Source organism: Loxodonta africana, chromosome 7 (genome assembly GCF_030014295.1).
Source record: "Loxodonta africana isolate mLoxAfr1 chromosome 7, mLoxAfr1.hap2, whole genome shotgun sequence".
NCBI lineage: Eukaryota > Metazoa > Chordata > Mammalia > Proboscidea > Elephantidae > Loxodonta > Loxodonta africana.
Genome location: NC_087348.1, coordinates 131,456,280 through 131,474,469, shown reverse-complemented (window position 1 = coordinate 131,474,469; position 18,190 = coordinate 131,456,280).

The window sequence follows — 18,190 nt, the reverse complement described above, 5'->3', positions numbered from 1 at the left end:
CCTTCATCTAAAGTACAATAAGAAATTTAAAAAATAAAATATAATAATAAAAAAGTAAAAAAAAAAAAAGAGAGAAATCTCCTATCTTCAAAATAAAATATGGTAATATTTTGGACTTGATATGACAGGTCTAGATATTCAATGATGTGAACATATTGCTGAAATTGGGCTATTTGAACCTGCTGTTTGAAATCACTGGAATGTTTTTTAACAGCACGATCAGTGTCAGGAAGCAATGTGGTGATCTCACTCTTCATCTGAAAGCCCATAAGATCTTCTTTCCCCGTGATAGTTAACACACCTCAGTACCCCAAGCCAGCCTTGTATTCACTGCCCATTTCTTCACTCAAGACAGTAAAAAGGCAAGGTAATGCTAGTCACAGTTTTTATTGTTCTTTCAACACTGAATCAAGTTCAAGTGGCATTATACTTGACTCTTAACTGTTCTCAACGAATAAAAATACGTATATTGGCAAAAAAAAAGAATGAAATTATATAATGAATATATAGTGTCTGGCTCATAAATAGTAAGTGCTTACTAAGTAGCTGCCATTTTTATCGTTTTCATTCATAAACCCCTCTTTTGGTATTCTACGCTAAGGGAATAGCTTGAAACGTGAAAAAAGTTTTATGATCAAAGATATTTACTGCTGTACTACTCATAAAGTTGAAAAAAAGAAAAGAAATGCCCAACCATAGAAGAATAGCTAAAGAAAGTGGCAAAAAAGCCAAACCCACTGCTGTCAAGTCGATTCCCCATGGCAGCCCTACAGGACAGAGCAGAACTGTCCCTAGAGCTTCCAAGGAGCGCCTGGCGGATTCCAGCTGCTGCAGCCGCAGGTCTTCACCACCACACCACCAGGTTTCCGAAGAAAGTACGGTAGGATAAAATATTTCTAAAACTCAATTTCCGCTGAGTGGATTCTAAGTCCTGGTGGTCTCATGTGTGTTAGAGTAGAATTACGTTCCATAAGGTTTTCAAAGACTGATTTTTTGGAACTAAATGGCCAGGACTTTCTTCCAAGGCACCTCTGGTTGGACTCAAACCTCCATCCTTAGCAGCCAAGTGTGTTAACCATTTGCAACATCCAGGAACTCCAGGATAAAATCTAAAGCACCCATTAAAACTGATGACTGCAAAGTGTTCGCTACACTACAGGAAAATACTCCTGTAATAAGAGCAGGACACACAAAAATCATACACATTGTATGGGCTCAGTCAAGTTAAAAAAATGACATAGGCATAATATTAAAAGATAATACTCCAAAATATTAGCCATTTTATGAATTTTTTCATTCTCTGTTTTTTCCAAGCAACCATGAGTTTGCACGTTTTCATAATCAGGCAAAATTAAAGTCTATTATTTTTAAAACATGCAGCTCCAGTTGCCTACAGTGATAACCTTTCTTTGGCATGGTGGCCGAGTGGTGACTGAAAACCTCTTTCCCAGGGCTGGACCTTCTCCCCCCGCTGGGCCTGCGCTCCCCACAGACAGGTAAGGTGGGCTCACACCCCAGGCTGTCTGTCAGCTTTCTTTGGATGGTTTACAACCATGCTGCCCCCTGAAAACGCCCAAATATTTTTTCATCAGTTGGCTCCCTCAAAGATGGAAGCCCACATTTTCTGCCCTGCAGCCTATGTTAGCTTTGTTTTGGTTTCTTGAGAAAAAGTGCAAGGATCCTGTCATGGATTGAATTGTGTCCCCCCAAAATATCTGTCACCTTAGCGAGGTTATGATTCCCAGTATTGTATGACTGTCTACCATTTTGCCATCTGATGTGATCTCCCTATGTGTCATAAATCCTATCACTATGTTGTAATTAGATGGGTTAGTGGCAGTTTATTGATGAGATCTACAAGATTAGATAGTGTTTTAAGCCAATCTCTTTTGAGAGACATGGGGACCCCATACCACCAAGAAAGCAGTGCCAGGAGCAGAGTGCGTCCTTTGGACCTGAGGTTCCTGTGCAGAAATGGTCCTAGACCAAGGCAAGACTGATGCATCACAAGGACCTTCCTCCAGAGCTGACAGAGAGAGAAAGCCTTCCCCTGGAGCCAGTGCCCTGAATTCGGACTTCTAGCCTGCTGGACTGTGAGAGAATAAATTTCTCTTTGTTAAAGACATCCGCTGTGGTACTTCCATTACAGCAGCACTACATTTCAAAGGGCAGCTCAAGAAGACAAACTAAAGTATTATGATGACATGTGCAATGACCTGGAGATAGAAAACCAAAAGGGAAGAACATGCTCAGCATTTCTCAAACTGAAAGAACTGAAGAAAAAATTCAAGCCTTGGGTTGCAATACTGAAGGATTCTACAAGGAAAATATTAAACGATGCAGGAAGCCTCAAAAGAAGATGCAAGGAACACACAGAGTCACTAGACAAAAAATTGGTTGTCGTTCAACCATTTCAGGAGGTAACATATGATCAGGAATCCATGGTACTGAAGGAAGAAATCCAAACTGCACTGAAGGCACTGGAGAGAAACAAGGCTCCGGGAATTGACAGAATACCAATTGAGATGTTTCAACAAATGGATGCAGCGCTGCAAGAGCTCACTTGTCTATACCGAGAAACTTGGAAGACAGCCACCTGGCCAACCGACTGGAACAGATCCAGATCCATATTTATGCCTATTCCCAAGAAAGGGGATCCAACTGAATGCAGAAATTATAGAAAAATATCATTAATATCACAGGCAAGCAAAATTTTGCCGAAGATCATTCAAAAGCGGTTGCAGCAGTATATCGACAGTGAACTGCCAGAAATTCCAGCTGGATTTAGAAGAGGATTTAGAACCAGGGATATCATTGCTGATGTCAGATGCATCCTGGCTGAAAGCAGAGAATACCAGAAAGATGTTTAGCTGTGTTTTATTGACTATGCTAAGGCATTTGACTGTGTGGATCATAACAAATTATGGATAACATTATGGAGAATGGGAATTCCAGAACACTTAATTGTGCTCATGTGAAATCAGTGCATGGATCAAGAGGCAGTCGTTCGAACAGAACAAGGGGATACCGCATGGTTTAAGGTCAGGAAAGGTGTGTGTCAGAGTTGTATCCTTCCACCACACTATTCAATCTCTATGCCGAGCAAATAATCTGAGAAGCTGGACTATATGAAGAAGAATGGGACATCAGGATTGGAGGAAGACTCATTAATGACCTGCATTATGCAGATGACACAACCTTGCTTGCTGAAAGTGAAGAGGACTTGAAGCACTTATTAATGAAGGTCAAAGACCACAGCCTTCAGTATGGATTACACTTTAACATAAAGAAAACAAAAATCTTTACAACTGGACCAGTAAGAAACAACATGATAAATGGAGAAAAGATTGAGGCTTTCACAAATTTCATTATACTTGGATCCACAATCAACACCCACGGAAGCAGCAGTCCAGAAATCAAAAGACACATCACATTCGGTAAATCAGCTGCAAAAGACCTCTTTAAAGTGTTAAAAAACAAAGATGTCACCTTGAGGACTAAGGTGTACCTGACCCAAGCCATGCTGTTTTCAATTGCCTCATATACATGTGAAAGCTGGACAATGAATAAGGAAGACTAAAGAATTGACGCCTTTGAATTGCTGTGTTGGCGAAGAATATTGACTATACCATGGGCTGCCAAAAGAACGAACAAGTCTGTCTTGGAAGAAGTGCAGCCAGAATGCTCCTTAGAAGCAAGGATGGAGAGACTATGTTTCATATTCTTTGGACATGTTATCAGGAGGGATCAGTCCCTGGAGAAGGACATCATGTTTGGTAAAATACAGGGTCAGCGAAAAAGAGGAAGACCTTCAAAGAGATGGATTAACACCGTGGCCACAACAATAGGCTCAAGCATAGCAATAATTGTGAGGATGGCACACGACTGAGCAGTGTTTCGTTCTGTTGTGCATGGAGTCGCCATGAGTTGGAACCCACTGAACAGCACCCAACAACAACAGCACTAGATGACTAAGACAGTGCCCATGGACACTAGGGCTGTCTCTGGTTTCCTAGCCTTAGAGGTACAGCTAGTAGACAGAAGTTTGATACCCCGAGACACAAGCAGAACTCCTGTCAATATGGCCATGTGCCCCATCCATTGTGCTGATAGTCTAATTAGTGTGATTAAGCGAAATGTCCAGCTAAAAATACCAACCCCTCCAGACAACAACAGTTGTCTGACCAGACATCAAGTACCCAAAAACTGAGATAACTCCTTGCATTGCCTTCTATCATGAACTGCACGTGATTGTTGTTGTTGTTAGGCGCTGTCAGGTCAGTTCCGACTCATAGAAACCCTATGTACAACAGAACAAAACACTGCCCCGTTCTGCACCATCCTCACAATCATTGCTATGTTTGAGCCTATTATTGCAGCCACTGCATCAATCCATCTTGTTGAGGGTCTTCTTTTTTTGCTGACCCTGCATGAGGTTAGGAAAGTGAATCACTCAGCCTCACAGAGTAAAAGAAGATCAGGAAAAGAGAAAAGAGGAACATTGTCTTCCCCCTACAACTCAATGTGTACAAATGAAAGCATAAACCAGGGTCAAAAGTTATTCAGTTCCATAAAAGCTGAATTTCTGCTTGGGGTGGAAGATCAGGGAATGACTTTTGCAGTTTATTAGTAATTTAACATGATCTTCACAATTACTGTCATAAATGAACAATACCTTTTCCCATGGTCTCAAGTCAAAAAGAAATGTGTCTGGACACCATGGGCATAAACGGGCATCCATCTTGGAAGACTCTGCACAAGATGGCCCCAGATTTTCAGCAATAGGCTGGTTGGACTTGCCAACGTGAGGGTGGGGGAAGGGGGAGTGAATGCTATGGCTGGACTTTTTCTTTTATCACTCTGGAAGGAGGGGGACTCCACTTCACATGAGGCTCTACAGCATTGGATTGGAACTCATTTTCCTACCAACTCCTACACATGTGTACACACTGCCTCAGGGTCACACTCGGGTTTGGAAGCTTGCTAACTATGACTTAAGAAAGTTTTTCCTTCCTCCTTCCCTCACTCCTTTCCTTCTTTGTCTTTTCTTTCTTTCCTTCCTTCCTTCTGCCTACTCTCTATCTTCCTTTCCTTTCCATTTCCCCTTCCTCCCATCATTCTTTTTTCTCTGTCTCTCTTCCTTTCCTTCTTTCTTAAGTGCTCTTTTGGTAAATATGAAAATCTATAATCTCCCTAGCCATGCTTCCTCCAAGACTTGTGTATACCATTGGAGGGAGAGCTCCTCTCACTTCTAGAGTCTTATGATTCACACAAGGTTGAGGTACCAGTTCGAAAGTTCTATCTACTTGCTTCCAAAGCTGTAGAGAAGGCTTTTGGCTTCTGAAGATTCCTAAATTTTGCCCTGTCTGTACTTTTTTATATGGCCAGACTCTATCTCATATTCTTTGGTTCAACCTGGGTAAGGAATGGAGCGGTCCATAGGACAAGGATTCTGTTTTATTTTTCAGTGGTTTCCTCACTACCTGAGAACTTTCTGTACCTATTGTGGTCCTTGTGTCCAGGAGGAACTGAGCAACGGGATGACAAAATATATGCTCCAGCTAAGGTTTGGAACCCCACCTCAAGAGAAAAGCAAAATGAACATATAAACTACAGCCACCAAAAAGAGGAGAATTAGCTTATTTTCACAGTCCATTTCTTCTAGGAATGATTCTGCTTATTTTCAGAAAAGAAAATTATTCTTCTTGCCTTGAGCCCCACGCAGAATAACTTTCATTTAGGGGTGGGACCCTGGTTTTCCCTGAGAGCCCTCCCTCCAGAATCCACAGCCTCCTCCTGAACCCTACATTGGAGCTCGATATTTGGAGTATAGAAAATGGTTCTCTTTGAATCGAGAAACATGAAGCAAGGTACTTCATGGTGTGCTCAGGGCTCTTTTCCTGGCTTTAACTTATTCAACATTTTTATTAGTGACTTCCTGGAGGACACAGAAAATCATGAAATTATGATAGCCAATGTGGCAGAGAAAATCAAGGCTCACCAAATATTTCAGATATTCATATATATTCATGTATACTTCCCAGCCTCCCTTGAAGTTAGGTTGGAGCCATGAGGTCAATTCTGGCCAGTGGATTATGAGCAGGACTCTTCCTCCATCTTTTTCTTCCACTGCAGTGGTTAAGAGCTACGGCTGCTATCCAAAAGGCCTGCATTTGGAATTCGCCAGCCGCTCCTTGGAAACCCTATAGGGCAGTTCTACTCTGTCCTCTAGGGTCACCATGAGTCAGAATTGACTTGAAGGCAATCAGGGTTGTTTGTTTGTTTTTTGTTTGTTTGTTTAGCAGAGATCTTGGAGACCTGGCAACAGTATGGAAAAGGATCCACATTGAACTTGATATGAATAAGAAATAAACCTTTTTGTGTTAAGTCACTGAGATTTAGGGGTTTGCCTGTTGAGGCAGCTACTATTAATTGTGTCAGTAAACACAGCCAAATTTATTAATGCAATTTAGAAACAGTCTCTTGGCATAATGCTGAATTAGGATGAGGAGAGTTTTCAAGCAACAGTGGCTGTTAGCTAAAACGGAGGGAGGTACCGGGACCACCTTTTTGTCGTAGGTTTGTCTGAGCTAGCAGCGAAATTGAGCTCACAGACACTACTCAGACAACATTGACGTTGACCAAAGGAGGTGGGAACAGCCCTATTTGTGATGATGTGTTGAAGTAGGAATTTCAGAAACACCTCTCAATGAAAACCTTGTTGTTGTTACCTGCCATTGAATCGGCCCTGATTCATGGCAACCGTATGCACAATGGAGTGAAACGCTACCCGGCTGCAGATCAGTTTGGTTGTGATCCATAGAGTTTTCATTGTCTGATTTTCAGAAGTAGATTGCCAGCTGTCTTAGGCTGGGTTCTCTAGAGAAGCAAACCAGTGAAGCGTCTATATACATATATATATAGAGAGATTTATATCAAGGAAATGGCTCACATGGTTGTAGAGGCCGGAAAGTCCCACATCCGTGGGTTGGACTGGAGGCTTCTCCTGACTCACAAAGCAGCAGAGCCTTGTGAACCCAAGATCAGCAGTTCAGACAATAGGACTCTGGCTCACAGGCTGCAGAGGCTGACAAATCCCAAGATTAGCAGGTAAGCTACAAGCTCAAGTCCCAAAACCAGAGATCAGATGAAAAGTAGCCGGACAAGCAAAAGCCCTCGAGCCTTGCCAGAAAGTCCACCTATATTGTATGCAGGCCACACCCCCAAGGAAATTCACTTCCAACTGATTGGCTACTCATAGCAGATCCCATCATAGAGGTGATCACATTATATCAGATCTCATCATGAAGGTGATTATATTATTATACAACTGCCAAACTACATCATAACTGCCACTGAGAATCATGGCCCAGCCAAGTTGACACACAACCTTAACGATCACACCAGGCCTTTCTTCCTACTCTGGAAGTTCCACTGAAACCTATTCAGCATCACAGCAACATGCAAGCTTCCACTGACAGACACGTGGTAGCCATGCTTGAGGTACATTGACAGGGAATCGAACCCGGTCTCCCACATGGAAGGTGAGCATCCTACCACTGCACCACCAATGCCTCATAAATGAGAACTTTATCACCTACTTATTTATTGTGCTTTGGATTGCAGACTTCTGCCAGCCCCTAGGCAGTGTCCAGATAAGCAGGCTGTTCTTGCCAGAGGCATAGTGATTTCCCAGTCATGCAAAAGTGTGGCATGGAAACTTTCCTACAAGAAGAAAAAGCAGAAAGTAGCTGCCTGCTCACCACTGACAATCTGCAGCTTTTTAGGAGAAAGGTGGAAACTCCCCCGCAACTGAAAGACTGGAGGTGGTTTTTATCTGATGCAGTGGTTACATAATACTGCCTCCCTTGCAAATTATATTGTCATAGCAATATTGGCAGCACTACCAAAAAAAAAAAAAAAAAAAGAGGGAGAGAGCGAGAGAGTGCCTTCTCTCTCTCTGGCTCCAAGCTTGCCTCAGATGTGCCTTCTAGTAATCACGAAGAATACTTCAGGGGATTGCACCAGGGCTGGAGGCCCCTTCAGGAGGGACTGATATTAATCTACAGAGAGAATTAGTAAGTTGCAGCTTAGCCATATTTCCTTCTGTACAAGGATTACTCACTTTTTGGAGGGGTGGTGAACCAATCTATTTAGAGCTAATTGCTTCAGTAGCAAAGTGAGCTCTAGGTGAAAAGAAGGAAAGGAACTTTCAAACAGCACAGTATCTCATAGTTACGAAAAAAAAAAAAAAAAATCCATGCCTCCAAGAAGGAAAATACTCAGAACCATCTTCTGCTCACCATACAGCTCAGGTATTTTATAATGCCTTCAGACTCGAAGTATGGAGAACTTTTGAAAAGTTAGCCAAAATGATGCCTAACATGACAGGACCAAGTGACAATTTAGTCAAAATGGGCTCTTCTTCTTTTGCTGTTCTGCCTGTACAGCTGCTAAAGCTTACTATTGTTACTTCCCAGTTACCATTGCTTGGACTCTGGCACATGGCAACCCCACGTGTGTGTGTGTGTCAGAGTAGAACTGTGCTCCGTAGGGTTTTCAATGGCTGTGACTTTTCAGAAGCAGATGGCCTTTCTTCTGAGGTGCCTCTGGGTGGTCTCGAACCACCAACCTTTCAGTTAGCAGCCTAGTGTGTTAACCCTTTGCAGGAACTCCTTCATTACTTAAGGGAGACCCATTCTAAAGAGGCCTCAGTGGCCTCAGAACATTTCCCAGAAGAATACCCTGGTTTGTTCTAAGTAATGGTTGGAGTGTGTCACACGCACCGAGTTTTAGGCCTGGAGGCAGGTCCATACAGGGAGATCCTGACGGGCTGTGGTTTGGAACAGCCATCCCAGGCAGCCTTATCCAGGTTCGCTGCTCGAGCCTCTGCCGCTGTCAGTTTGCCTTCTTATTTGGCAAGCAGGATGCCCAGCTGTCATTCTTTCCCCATCTCCAGTGCCTCCGGAAGCCTGAACAGTATCAGCTCACCAGTGGGGCAAGAAATGTTGTTCAGAAGTTTGCTTAGATTAGAGTGAGTTCAGACATGGTGAGGCCACAAAAATGTATTAAAATATATTGGCAGATGAAATGATATTCTATCTGGGGCTCGCCTGAAAATAACCGGTGCATGTACGTGTATGTGAGAGAGGGGTGGGTAGTGGAGAGGAGGAGGGATGGAGGTTATAAACGAAAAATGATCACAAGGAGTTGATACTTGTTGAAGCTGGGTGATGGGTACATAGGAGCCATAATCTTACAGGAGGGCTGTGTGGATCACACAAGCTAATGTATGCGAAGTACACAGTGCCTGGCATATCGTAGCAGGTAACCCAGTTGCCATGAAGTCGATTCCGACCCAGGAGCACCCCCGTGTGCAGAGGAGAACTGCTCCACAGGGTTGTCAGGTCTGTGAGCTTTCGGAGCAGATTGCCAGGGCTTTCTTCCAGGGGGCCTCTGGATTTGTTCAAACCTCCAATCTTTTGATTGGCAGCTGAGCGCTTAACTTTGTAGGCCACCCAGGGACTCCTCGCATACAGTTAAACCAAAAAAAAAAAAAAAAAAAAAACCCATTGCCATCAAGTCGATTCCAACTCACAGTAACCCTATAGCACAGAGTAGAACACCCCACAGGGTGTGCACTTTGTACGGATTATCTTCTTTAATGAGCGCAACAACCCAATGATGCAGGTTCTATTAGAATAGCCATTTTACAGATGAGGAGACAGAAGCAGAGAGGGTTTGAGCACTTCGCCCAAGAAAAGGGTCCACGAGGAGTAGAAGTAGGAATGGAGTCCCGGCACTCTCACTCTAGAAGCCACCCGCCTAGCCACTGTGCTGTGCCACAATGCTTGCTCTGTGTTAGGCTGTGAGCAGAGCCATTTCCAGAGTTGGGTGAATGGTAAGGATGGCCCTGGGTGACCCCTGGGCTGTCTCTGGAAACTACCAACAAAAACTGCATTGTTTAGAAACAATTAACACTTATCCTCTTCTCTATACTTTTCTTAACCCCATTACTAAGGCAACTTTTTCTGGTCCCCACCATTCTGCTCTCTCTGTGTCTCTGTACAGTATGTGCTTCTTTCCTCTGCCTTTTTTCAACTTTCCATTGTGTCTCCCCCCTTGGCTCCTTCTTCCCTTTCAAGGTTGTATTTGCCTAATCCCCCTCCACTAGTAGCCCTGACTGAACTGAAGCCTGGTTATAAAGTCAGATTTCTCCATGATTCATTCAATTAGCACTCAGGTGACTGGCATTGAGCAAGGTGCTCAGCCTAGTGAGGCAGACAGAGGTTAATTCAACAATGGTTTGTTGAGCATCTACCATATGCCAGGTTCTTCTGGAGAAATTTGGCATGGAGCCTATGTGAACATAATACAGACAAAGCCCTTCCTCTCCCCGAGCTTCCGTTCAAATCAAGCAGCATGAGGTAAGGGTATGTCCTTTGAAGAAAGTAAAGCAGGAAATGTGATAGATTAGCCGGATAGATAGACCAATTAGATAGATTAGATGGATGAATGGATGGACAGACGGACAGACGGATGGATAACTGCTGTCAGATCAACTCAGACTTGTGGTGACCTTATGCACAACAGAACGAAACATTGCTGGGTCCTGCATCGTTCTCACGATCGCCAGCATGTTTGAGTACATCGCTGCAGCTATTGTGCCAGTCCACCTCACCAAGGGTCTCCCTTGCCCTCAATGGCCCTCTATGTCACCAAACATGATGTCCTCTTCCAGTGATTGATCCCTCCTGATGACGTGTGAGAGGAGACAGCCCTTTGGATGGCCTAAACAGCTGTAATTACTCTCCGTTCCTTCCTCCCTGCTAGCATTATAACAAACCATTCAGCTTTGGAACAAACCATTGCACCTCTCCCTCTGAAGCCTAATCGTTTGTCTAAATAAGCAGCAGGGCTAGGGATACAATTCTGGGCTAATAACTCTGGGCTGGCACCCCCAGGTAATCAGACAGAAAGACTTGCATTGCACCCTGTGCAGTGAAATATACAACCGCTGGAATATAAAACTGGGTGGGGGAAGACCCTCGGGGTCCTTCATCCACACTGCAGAGAGAGGGGGCACCCGCAGAAGGTTTCCATTCCTCCCAGACAGCTTTTGAGCCAGGGAGCACTGCTTGTGATAGAACTTCTCCTGTTGTACGCTGTTGTCTTTGAGTAATTAAATGGCTTTCACTATTGCCAACACTGTAAGTCCCCCATGTGTACGACTTGATCAAGGTAAATGCACATAACACCCATGGAGTGGTTGGCAACACAGGGTGGGATTCCTATCCCAGTACTCTGGTGGGTGCTTGGGATCTGGAGACAGCCTTTAAGTCAACCTGCATGTGCAACACAATGTGTCCAAAGCAAGTGAGTTAGACAATGTTCTGTTGTGATTCACAAGGTTTCCATTGGCTGATTTTTGGAAGTAGATTGCCAGTCAGACCTTTCTTCCTAGTCTGTCTTAGTCTGGAAGCTCCACTGAAACCTGTCCCTTATGGGTGACCCTGCTGGTACTTGAAATATGGGCGGCATAGCTTCCAGCATCATAAAAACATGCAAGCCACCACAGTACAACAAACTGACAGATGGCGGACATGTGATAGTGGCAGGTAAACTGACGATTTTAATAAGTTTTGTTAAGTGCCCCTCGTGTGTTAGAAGCAAGAGGAGGGTGCTCCAGTAACACAAGGAAGCTGAGCTTAGACTTAAGGCCCATGGAAGCAATGAGCAAAGGCCTGGAGTCGTGAAATAGGGTGGCAAACCAAAGGTGGTATTTCTGGAGCCAGGAGTGTAAGCAAGGAAGGGTGAAATTTGAAGCAAGGGCCGGGTCACAGAAAGCCTTGTCTGCAGTTATAAGAGGCCTGGACTTCAGGGCAGATTAACCAGTAAGCAAGGTAGGCACGGGCTTACTCGTGCATATTTACTAATCTGTAGTGAACAATTTCACATGGGTTTCACCCCATCCTTGATGTGGTGAAAAACAGGTGAAACTGCTCACTATAGATTAGTCAATATGCATGAGGAAGCCCGTGCCTACCTTGCTTATTGGGGAACATGGCCCTTCCTGAACTCAATCAACCCTGTTGGCACCCATGTTTCCTAAATTTGCCTGATACAAATCACCTAGTGTGCTTGCTAAAAGCTGCTTTCCAAGTCCTGGGCCGCACCTACTGAATCAGAGTCTTCAGAGGACTTTGAATCAGGATTTTTGACAAGCTCTCAGCTGGTTCTTATGATCAAACAAGTTTGAAAACAGCCTGGGGATGATGTCAGGTAATGGAAACTCATTCCAGGCCAGTTCTTAACTTAATGTTTGTGTCCTGACCCCTGGAGGTGCCCCTTTGCAGAACTTTGTGACCTTGAACTTCCATAAGTGTGGGCATGGTGAGTGGGGCCCACAGTGGTCTATCTAGTGTTGCACCATCCCTGGGTGTGTGGCGCCTGCCATTGAGCAGTTTCTATTAACCGGGTGCGGCCCCACATCCTTCCTCAAGCACCGTGATGTGTTACTTAAAAGGTTAACAAGCCTGACTTGTATTTTTGATCTGATACTATGGTAAAGTTGTCTAAAAGAGGGGTGTCAGAAGTTTGGACGGGGTGCAATTACAGTGTTTGCCGTAGGCGCCATTTTCTGTAGATACGCCACTGGCCACAGCAGGTTAACAGACACTGCTCAGTGGCCCCATGCGTCCAGGGCTGCTGTAATACGTGCCATAACCTAGTACCACCTCTGATGAGGGTTCATAGGTTGGCCTGGCCAGACTAATAGGCTGTGTGTGGACTTCATCACGTGAAGCATCTCTGCAAATCAGTACATTCCTGCAGGCAGAAATCAAACAGAAGAAATGAAATTCTGTTTCTATTTTGGGGAGTTCCCGGATGGTGCAAACGGTTAACGTGCTCAGCTGCCAACCAAAAAGTTGGAGATTCAAGTCCACCCAGAGGTGCCTGGGAAGAAAGGCTTGGTGATCTACTTCCTAAAAATCAGCCACTGAAAACCCCGTGGGGCACAGTTCTACTCTGACGCACCGGGGCTGCCACGAGTCACAATCGACTTGACAGCCACTAAGTTGTTTGGGTCTTTTTGTTTCTCCTTTTCACTTTTCTTCCTTTCTTTTATTTTACTAGGTTGTTAGGAAGGTTTGTGTTTGCAATGTGCAGTGGCTATAGACTGATCGAACATTGCAATAGTACAAAGGGTAGGAAGAAGAGAATGAATCCAGGAAGAGAGGCTGGCACAAGTACCATATCTGGCCAATAGAAATTTTTACGGGTTAAAAGATTATTTTTGCAGCCATTTGGTAAACTGTCACAAGACGTGCCTGGATGAAGAGACAAATAAGTATCTCCTCCTTCGAGAATTCTTAGGCATGCTGGCAAAATCTTCCTTACAGAAAGAGTGGTGAGATACCTGACAACACAAATCCCATACGTGTGGTGCGAAAGCGGGCCAGGGATTAGGGTTCACAATACCAAATTAACCACCCACCCACTGCCATCAAGTCAATTCTCACTCATAGTGACCCTATACGACAGAGGAGAACTGCCCTATAGAGTTGCCAAGGAGCGCCTGATGGATTCGAACTGCTGACCTTTTGGTTAGCAGCTGTAGCACTTAACCACTACATCACCAGGATTTCCTAATACCAAATTAGTGTTCCTAAATCTTCCCTTGATGGAAAATGCTCTCTGTGCTGGGTATCTTAGCTTGGGACAGTTCAGAAAGGATTAGTGAGAAATTCTATCGCAATTCATGGTTGATACAAAAAAAGGGGGAGGGGGAGAGGAGAGGAGAGGAGAGAAAGGGGAGAGAGACAATGCCAAAAAATGAAAACTCATTTTAGCTCTTCTATTAAAGCCAGATGTATTTTAGGCCCTGTTTCTAGGCAACTGCATAATGGTAATATTCTTGAATCCTTTTTTTAAAGACTCACAACTGTCAGAGTCAGTAAAGGTCAGAAGGTAACTATAAAGTAATAAATATGACATAGGAGAGGTAGAATCACTCCAGCCCTGCTTGGGGAACAGTGACATTTTGCCTTTTGTATTCATTCTCAGAAACTCTAAGATGATTTTCCTTGGGGCATTTAGTCATGCCCCTTTGGCAAGACCAATGACCTAATCAAACTTGAACATGACATTGGCATTTAGCCTGACCATGCTATCATCACACCTATGGAATCACTGGGGATTAAATTCCTATAGTGTGCATAATCCCACCCCCACCCCACTAACTGCTGGGGGGGTTAACAAATACCTCAGACAATGTAGAATCAATAAGGAAATTTGTAACTAGAAATTGGCTTAGAGAGCAGTCTAACAGGCTCAGTGTCTAGATAAGGAACCTGAGACCCAGAGATGGGGGCAGCAAAGAGAGAGAAGGAAACTGAAATGTATTAAGTGCATTCCACGTGCCTTCTTTCTTAGTCACTGTGTGTGTGGCCGAGGGGAGAAGATGGAAATTAACATTTGAGTCCTCGAGCTCTTCACTAGGCCCTTTATATACACTAATATTTGATTGTAATCATAATTGGGTGGGGGTATAGGTATCATTTTCATTGTGCAGAGGAGGAAACCAGAGTTTCAGGAGGTTAAGCATTTTCCTGGTTCCTCCACTTTCTGCCTACTAGACCTTGGAGTAAAAAGGAAAAAACAAACCCATTGCCATAGGGTCAATTCTGACTCACAGCAACCCTACAGGAGAGAACGGAACTGCCCCACAGGGTTTCCAAGGAGCAGCTGGTGGATTCAAACCACCATCCTTTTTGTTAACAGCCGACCACGTAACCATTGCATCACAGGGCTCCTTATTCAAAGAGCTCATCTGCTAACCAAAAGGTCAGCGGTTCAAATTCATCAGCTATTCCTTGGAAACCCTATGGAGCAGTTCTACTCGGTCCTATAAGGCTGCTATGAGTCTGAACTGACTTGATAGGGTTTTTGGTATTTCCAGTCTGGGTCTATCAGGTGACCAAACTGAAAAATTATTTCAAGACTAATAAGTCCTAGCAATAAGCTTTCTCCTGTTACTTACTCGATGCTAGTATTTGGTTAGACACGGAAGATCCTTTGGGATAGGAGGACATAATAAGCGCTATACAAAATGCATTCAAATTGTGATGTCGGCAAAGAATGTTGAATATACCATGGACTGCCAGAAGAATGAACAAACTAGTCTTAGAAGAAATACAACCAGAATGCTCCTTAGAAGTGAAGACAGTGAGACTTTGACTCGCTTACTTTGGATCTGTCATCAGGAAACACCAATCGTCAGAAAAGAACATCATGTTTGGTAGATGGTCAGAGAAAATGAGGGAAACCCTCAACCAGATGGGTTGACACAATACTCACAACAATGGACCAAAACATCATGAAAATGGTACAGGACTTGGCAACATTTTGTTCTGTTATAAAGTAGCCATGAGTTGGAGCAAACTGGACAGCAACTAACAACAACATACAAAGTCAGAGAGCACGGTAGGGCCAGGTGAAGAGTGAAGATAGGCAGAGCACTTCAGAGGACTGAATAGGCCTTGAAGGACCTGGATAGAATATAATAAAAGTAAAGCAGAGGGTCAACAAAGAGGAAGACCCTTAGCGAGATGAATGTCATGGTGGCTGGCAATGGGCTCAAACAGAGCAAGAATTGTGAGGATGGCACAGGATGGGGCAGTGTTTCGTTCTGCTGTACATAGGGTTGCTGTGAGTCGCCATCAACTTGACAGCACCTAACAGCGTCAACCGGGACAGGGGGGAGTGGATAAAGGAGTAGGGGAGGAGCTAGAACAGTGTGATAGGGAGGGATTCCTTTTCCTTGCAAGCCCCTTGGACTAATTTTTGAAAGAAAAAAAACATTAATAGCTACGTACTTTTAAGTTTTGTTACTAATTAAAACTTAGCATGGTTGGGAGTTTTGAATGAGGTGTTAAGTGCAAAGTATGCTAACTTGGGCAGGGGTGAGCCTTTTCCGATTCAAAATTAATGCCCTTACAAAAAATTAGGAGCAGAGGAATGTTTCATCCAGATGGTTTGGCTCTTCGCTATCTACGTTTTGAAAAGACTTAAACTATTCTTCCAATGCTCTGCACAGTTGTACTAGGTGATGACTGTTGGCTTACTTATTTCCTGTTTAGATTTTCCTTTTCTCTCTGTCCAAACAACTTTTGGCCTGAAAGGCTGTAGTCGGTCCACGAAATTGAACTTGTGGCATGAAAAATGTGGGTAGTGATGGACACACCAGAGTGCAACAGGTGGTTTCACAGTCTGACGCCTTGTGATAAATTCTGTTCTCCTGCCATTTGGCTTGAACTCTGAGCTTGGTGATGGATTTTTTTTACTTTTAAAGTGTAATATTGGGAGGATTTTTTTTTTTTTAACTTTTATTGAGCTTCAAGTGAACGTTTACAAATCAAGTCAGACTGTCACATATAAGTTTATATACACCTTATTCCATACTCCCACTTGCTCTCCCCCTAATGAGTCATCCCTTCCAGTCTCTCCTTTTGTGACAATTTTGCCAGCTTCCAACTCTCTCTATCCTCCCGTCCCCCCTCCAGACAGGAGATGCCAACACAGTCTCACGTGTCCACCTGATACAAATAGCTCACTCTTCATCAGCATCTGTCTCCTACCCACTGTCCAGTCCCTTTCATGTCTGATGAGCTGTCTTCAGGAATGGTTCCTGTCCTGGGCCAACAGAAGGTTTGGGGACCATGACCGCCGGGATTCCTCTAGTCTCAGTCAGACTATTAAGTATGGTCTTTTTATGAGAATTTGGGGTCTTGCATCCCACTGATCTCCTGCTCCCTCAGGGGTTCTCTATTGTGCTCCCTGTCAGGGCAGTCATCAGTTGTAACCAGGCACCAACTAGTTCTTTTGGTCTCAGGATGATGTAAGTCTCTGGTTCATGTGGCCCTTTCTGTCTCTTGGGCTCATAGTTATTGTGTGACCTTGGTGTTCTTCATTCTCCTTTGATCCAGGTGGGTTGAGACCAATTGATGCTTCTTAGATGGCCGCTTGTTAGCATTTAGGACCCCAGACGCCACTTTTCAAAGTGGGATGCAGAATGTTTTCATAATAGAATTATTTTGCCAATTGACTTAGAAGTCCCCTTAAACCATGGTCCCCAAACCCCCGCCCTTGCTCCGCTGACCTTTGAAGCATTCAGTTTATCCCGGAAACTTCTTTGCTTTTGGTCCAGTCCAGTTGAGCTGACCTTCCATGTATTGAGTATTGGGTGACGGATATTTTGAGGTGTACACATTAACCATATCAAGATGAGGCTATGTTCCCCCAAGGATGGGGTGTCACTGGGGCTGCAGGAGAGCTCCAAAACTGCCTGATTACTGCTGCACAAAAGAAACCAGCCGGTTGGCTGAGAGCTGGTGCAATGGTTGGACAAAGGTTTTTGTTCCTGGTGGTGGAAGAAAAAGCCAGGAAAGTCAGCTTCCTGGGGCCACTCTCTTTGTCCTTTACAATAAAAAAAAACAAAAACAAAACAACTCTTCAGTATCCTAAAGGTGTACCACTTTGGCAGTACACCCCAGAACACAAGTAGAAGCTGGCAGAGGTGGGTACCAGGTTAAAATACATTCACGCCACTGCTGTGTATATGAACACTTTCCAGTTTTATGAATTCTGGCAGTGTTCTTAAAAGAAGTAATCATTGCGTTCTCCCAGAGAGTTCAACTGTCTGGTAAAAGCAATAAAGATTAAAAAACACTTCAAAGTTTGTCTCATATAAGAGCTACAAGCCCAGATTTTAACCTCCCAAGTTTGATGTGTAACCTCTTTGCTTTTCTGTCTTGGTTTAGCTGCCGCATTTAACATAGTCACACTTACTAATCAAGAGCTGTAACTCAACATTTTCTCCGCCTGAAGCTGCTGCTGTTTTATCCCAGAAGCCTTTAGGGGTACGACGGTGGACAAAGGAAGTACGTTTTTCATAGTAGATTCAGTCAACAAATTCAACCAATATTTTCTGACCGCCTATTATGTGCCAGGAGCCCTGGTGGTACAGTGGTTAAGCATTTGGCTGCTAATCAAAAGGTCAGCAGTTTGAATCCACCAGCCACTCCTTGGAAACTCTACGGGGAAGTTCTACTTTGTCCCATAGGGTCGCTGTGAGTTGGAATCGACTTAATGGCAGCGGGTTTGTTTGTTTGTTTTTGGTACTATGTGC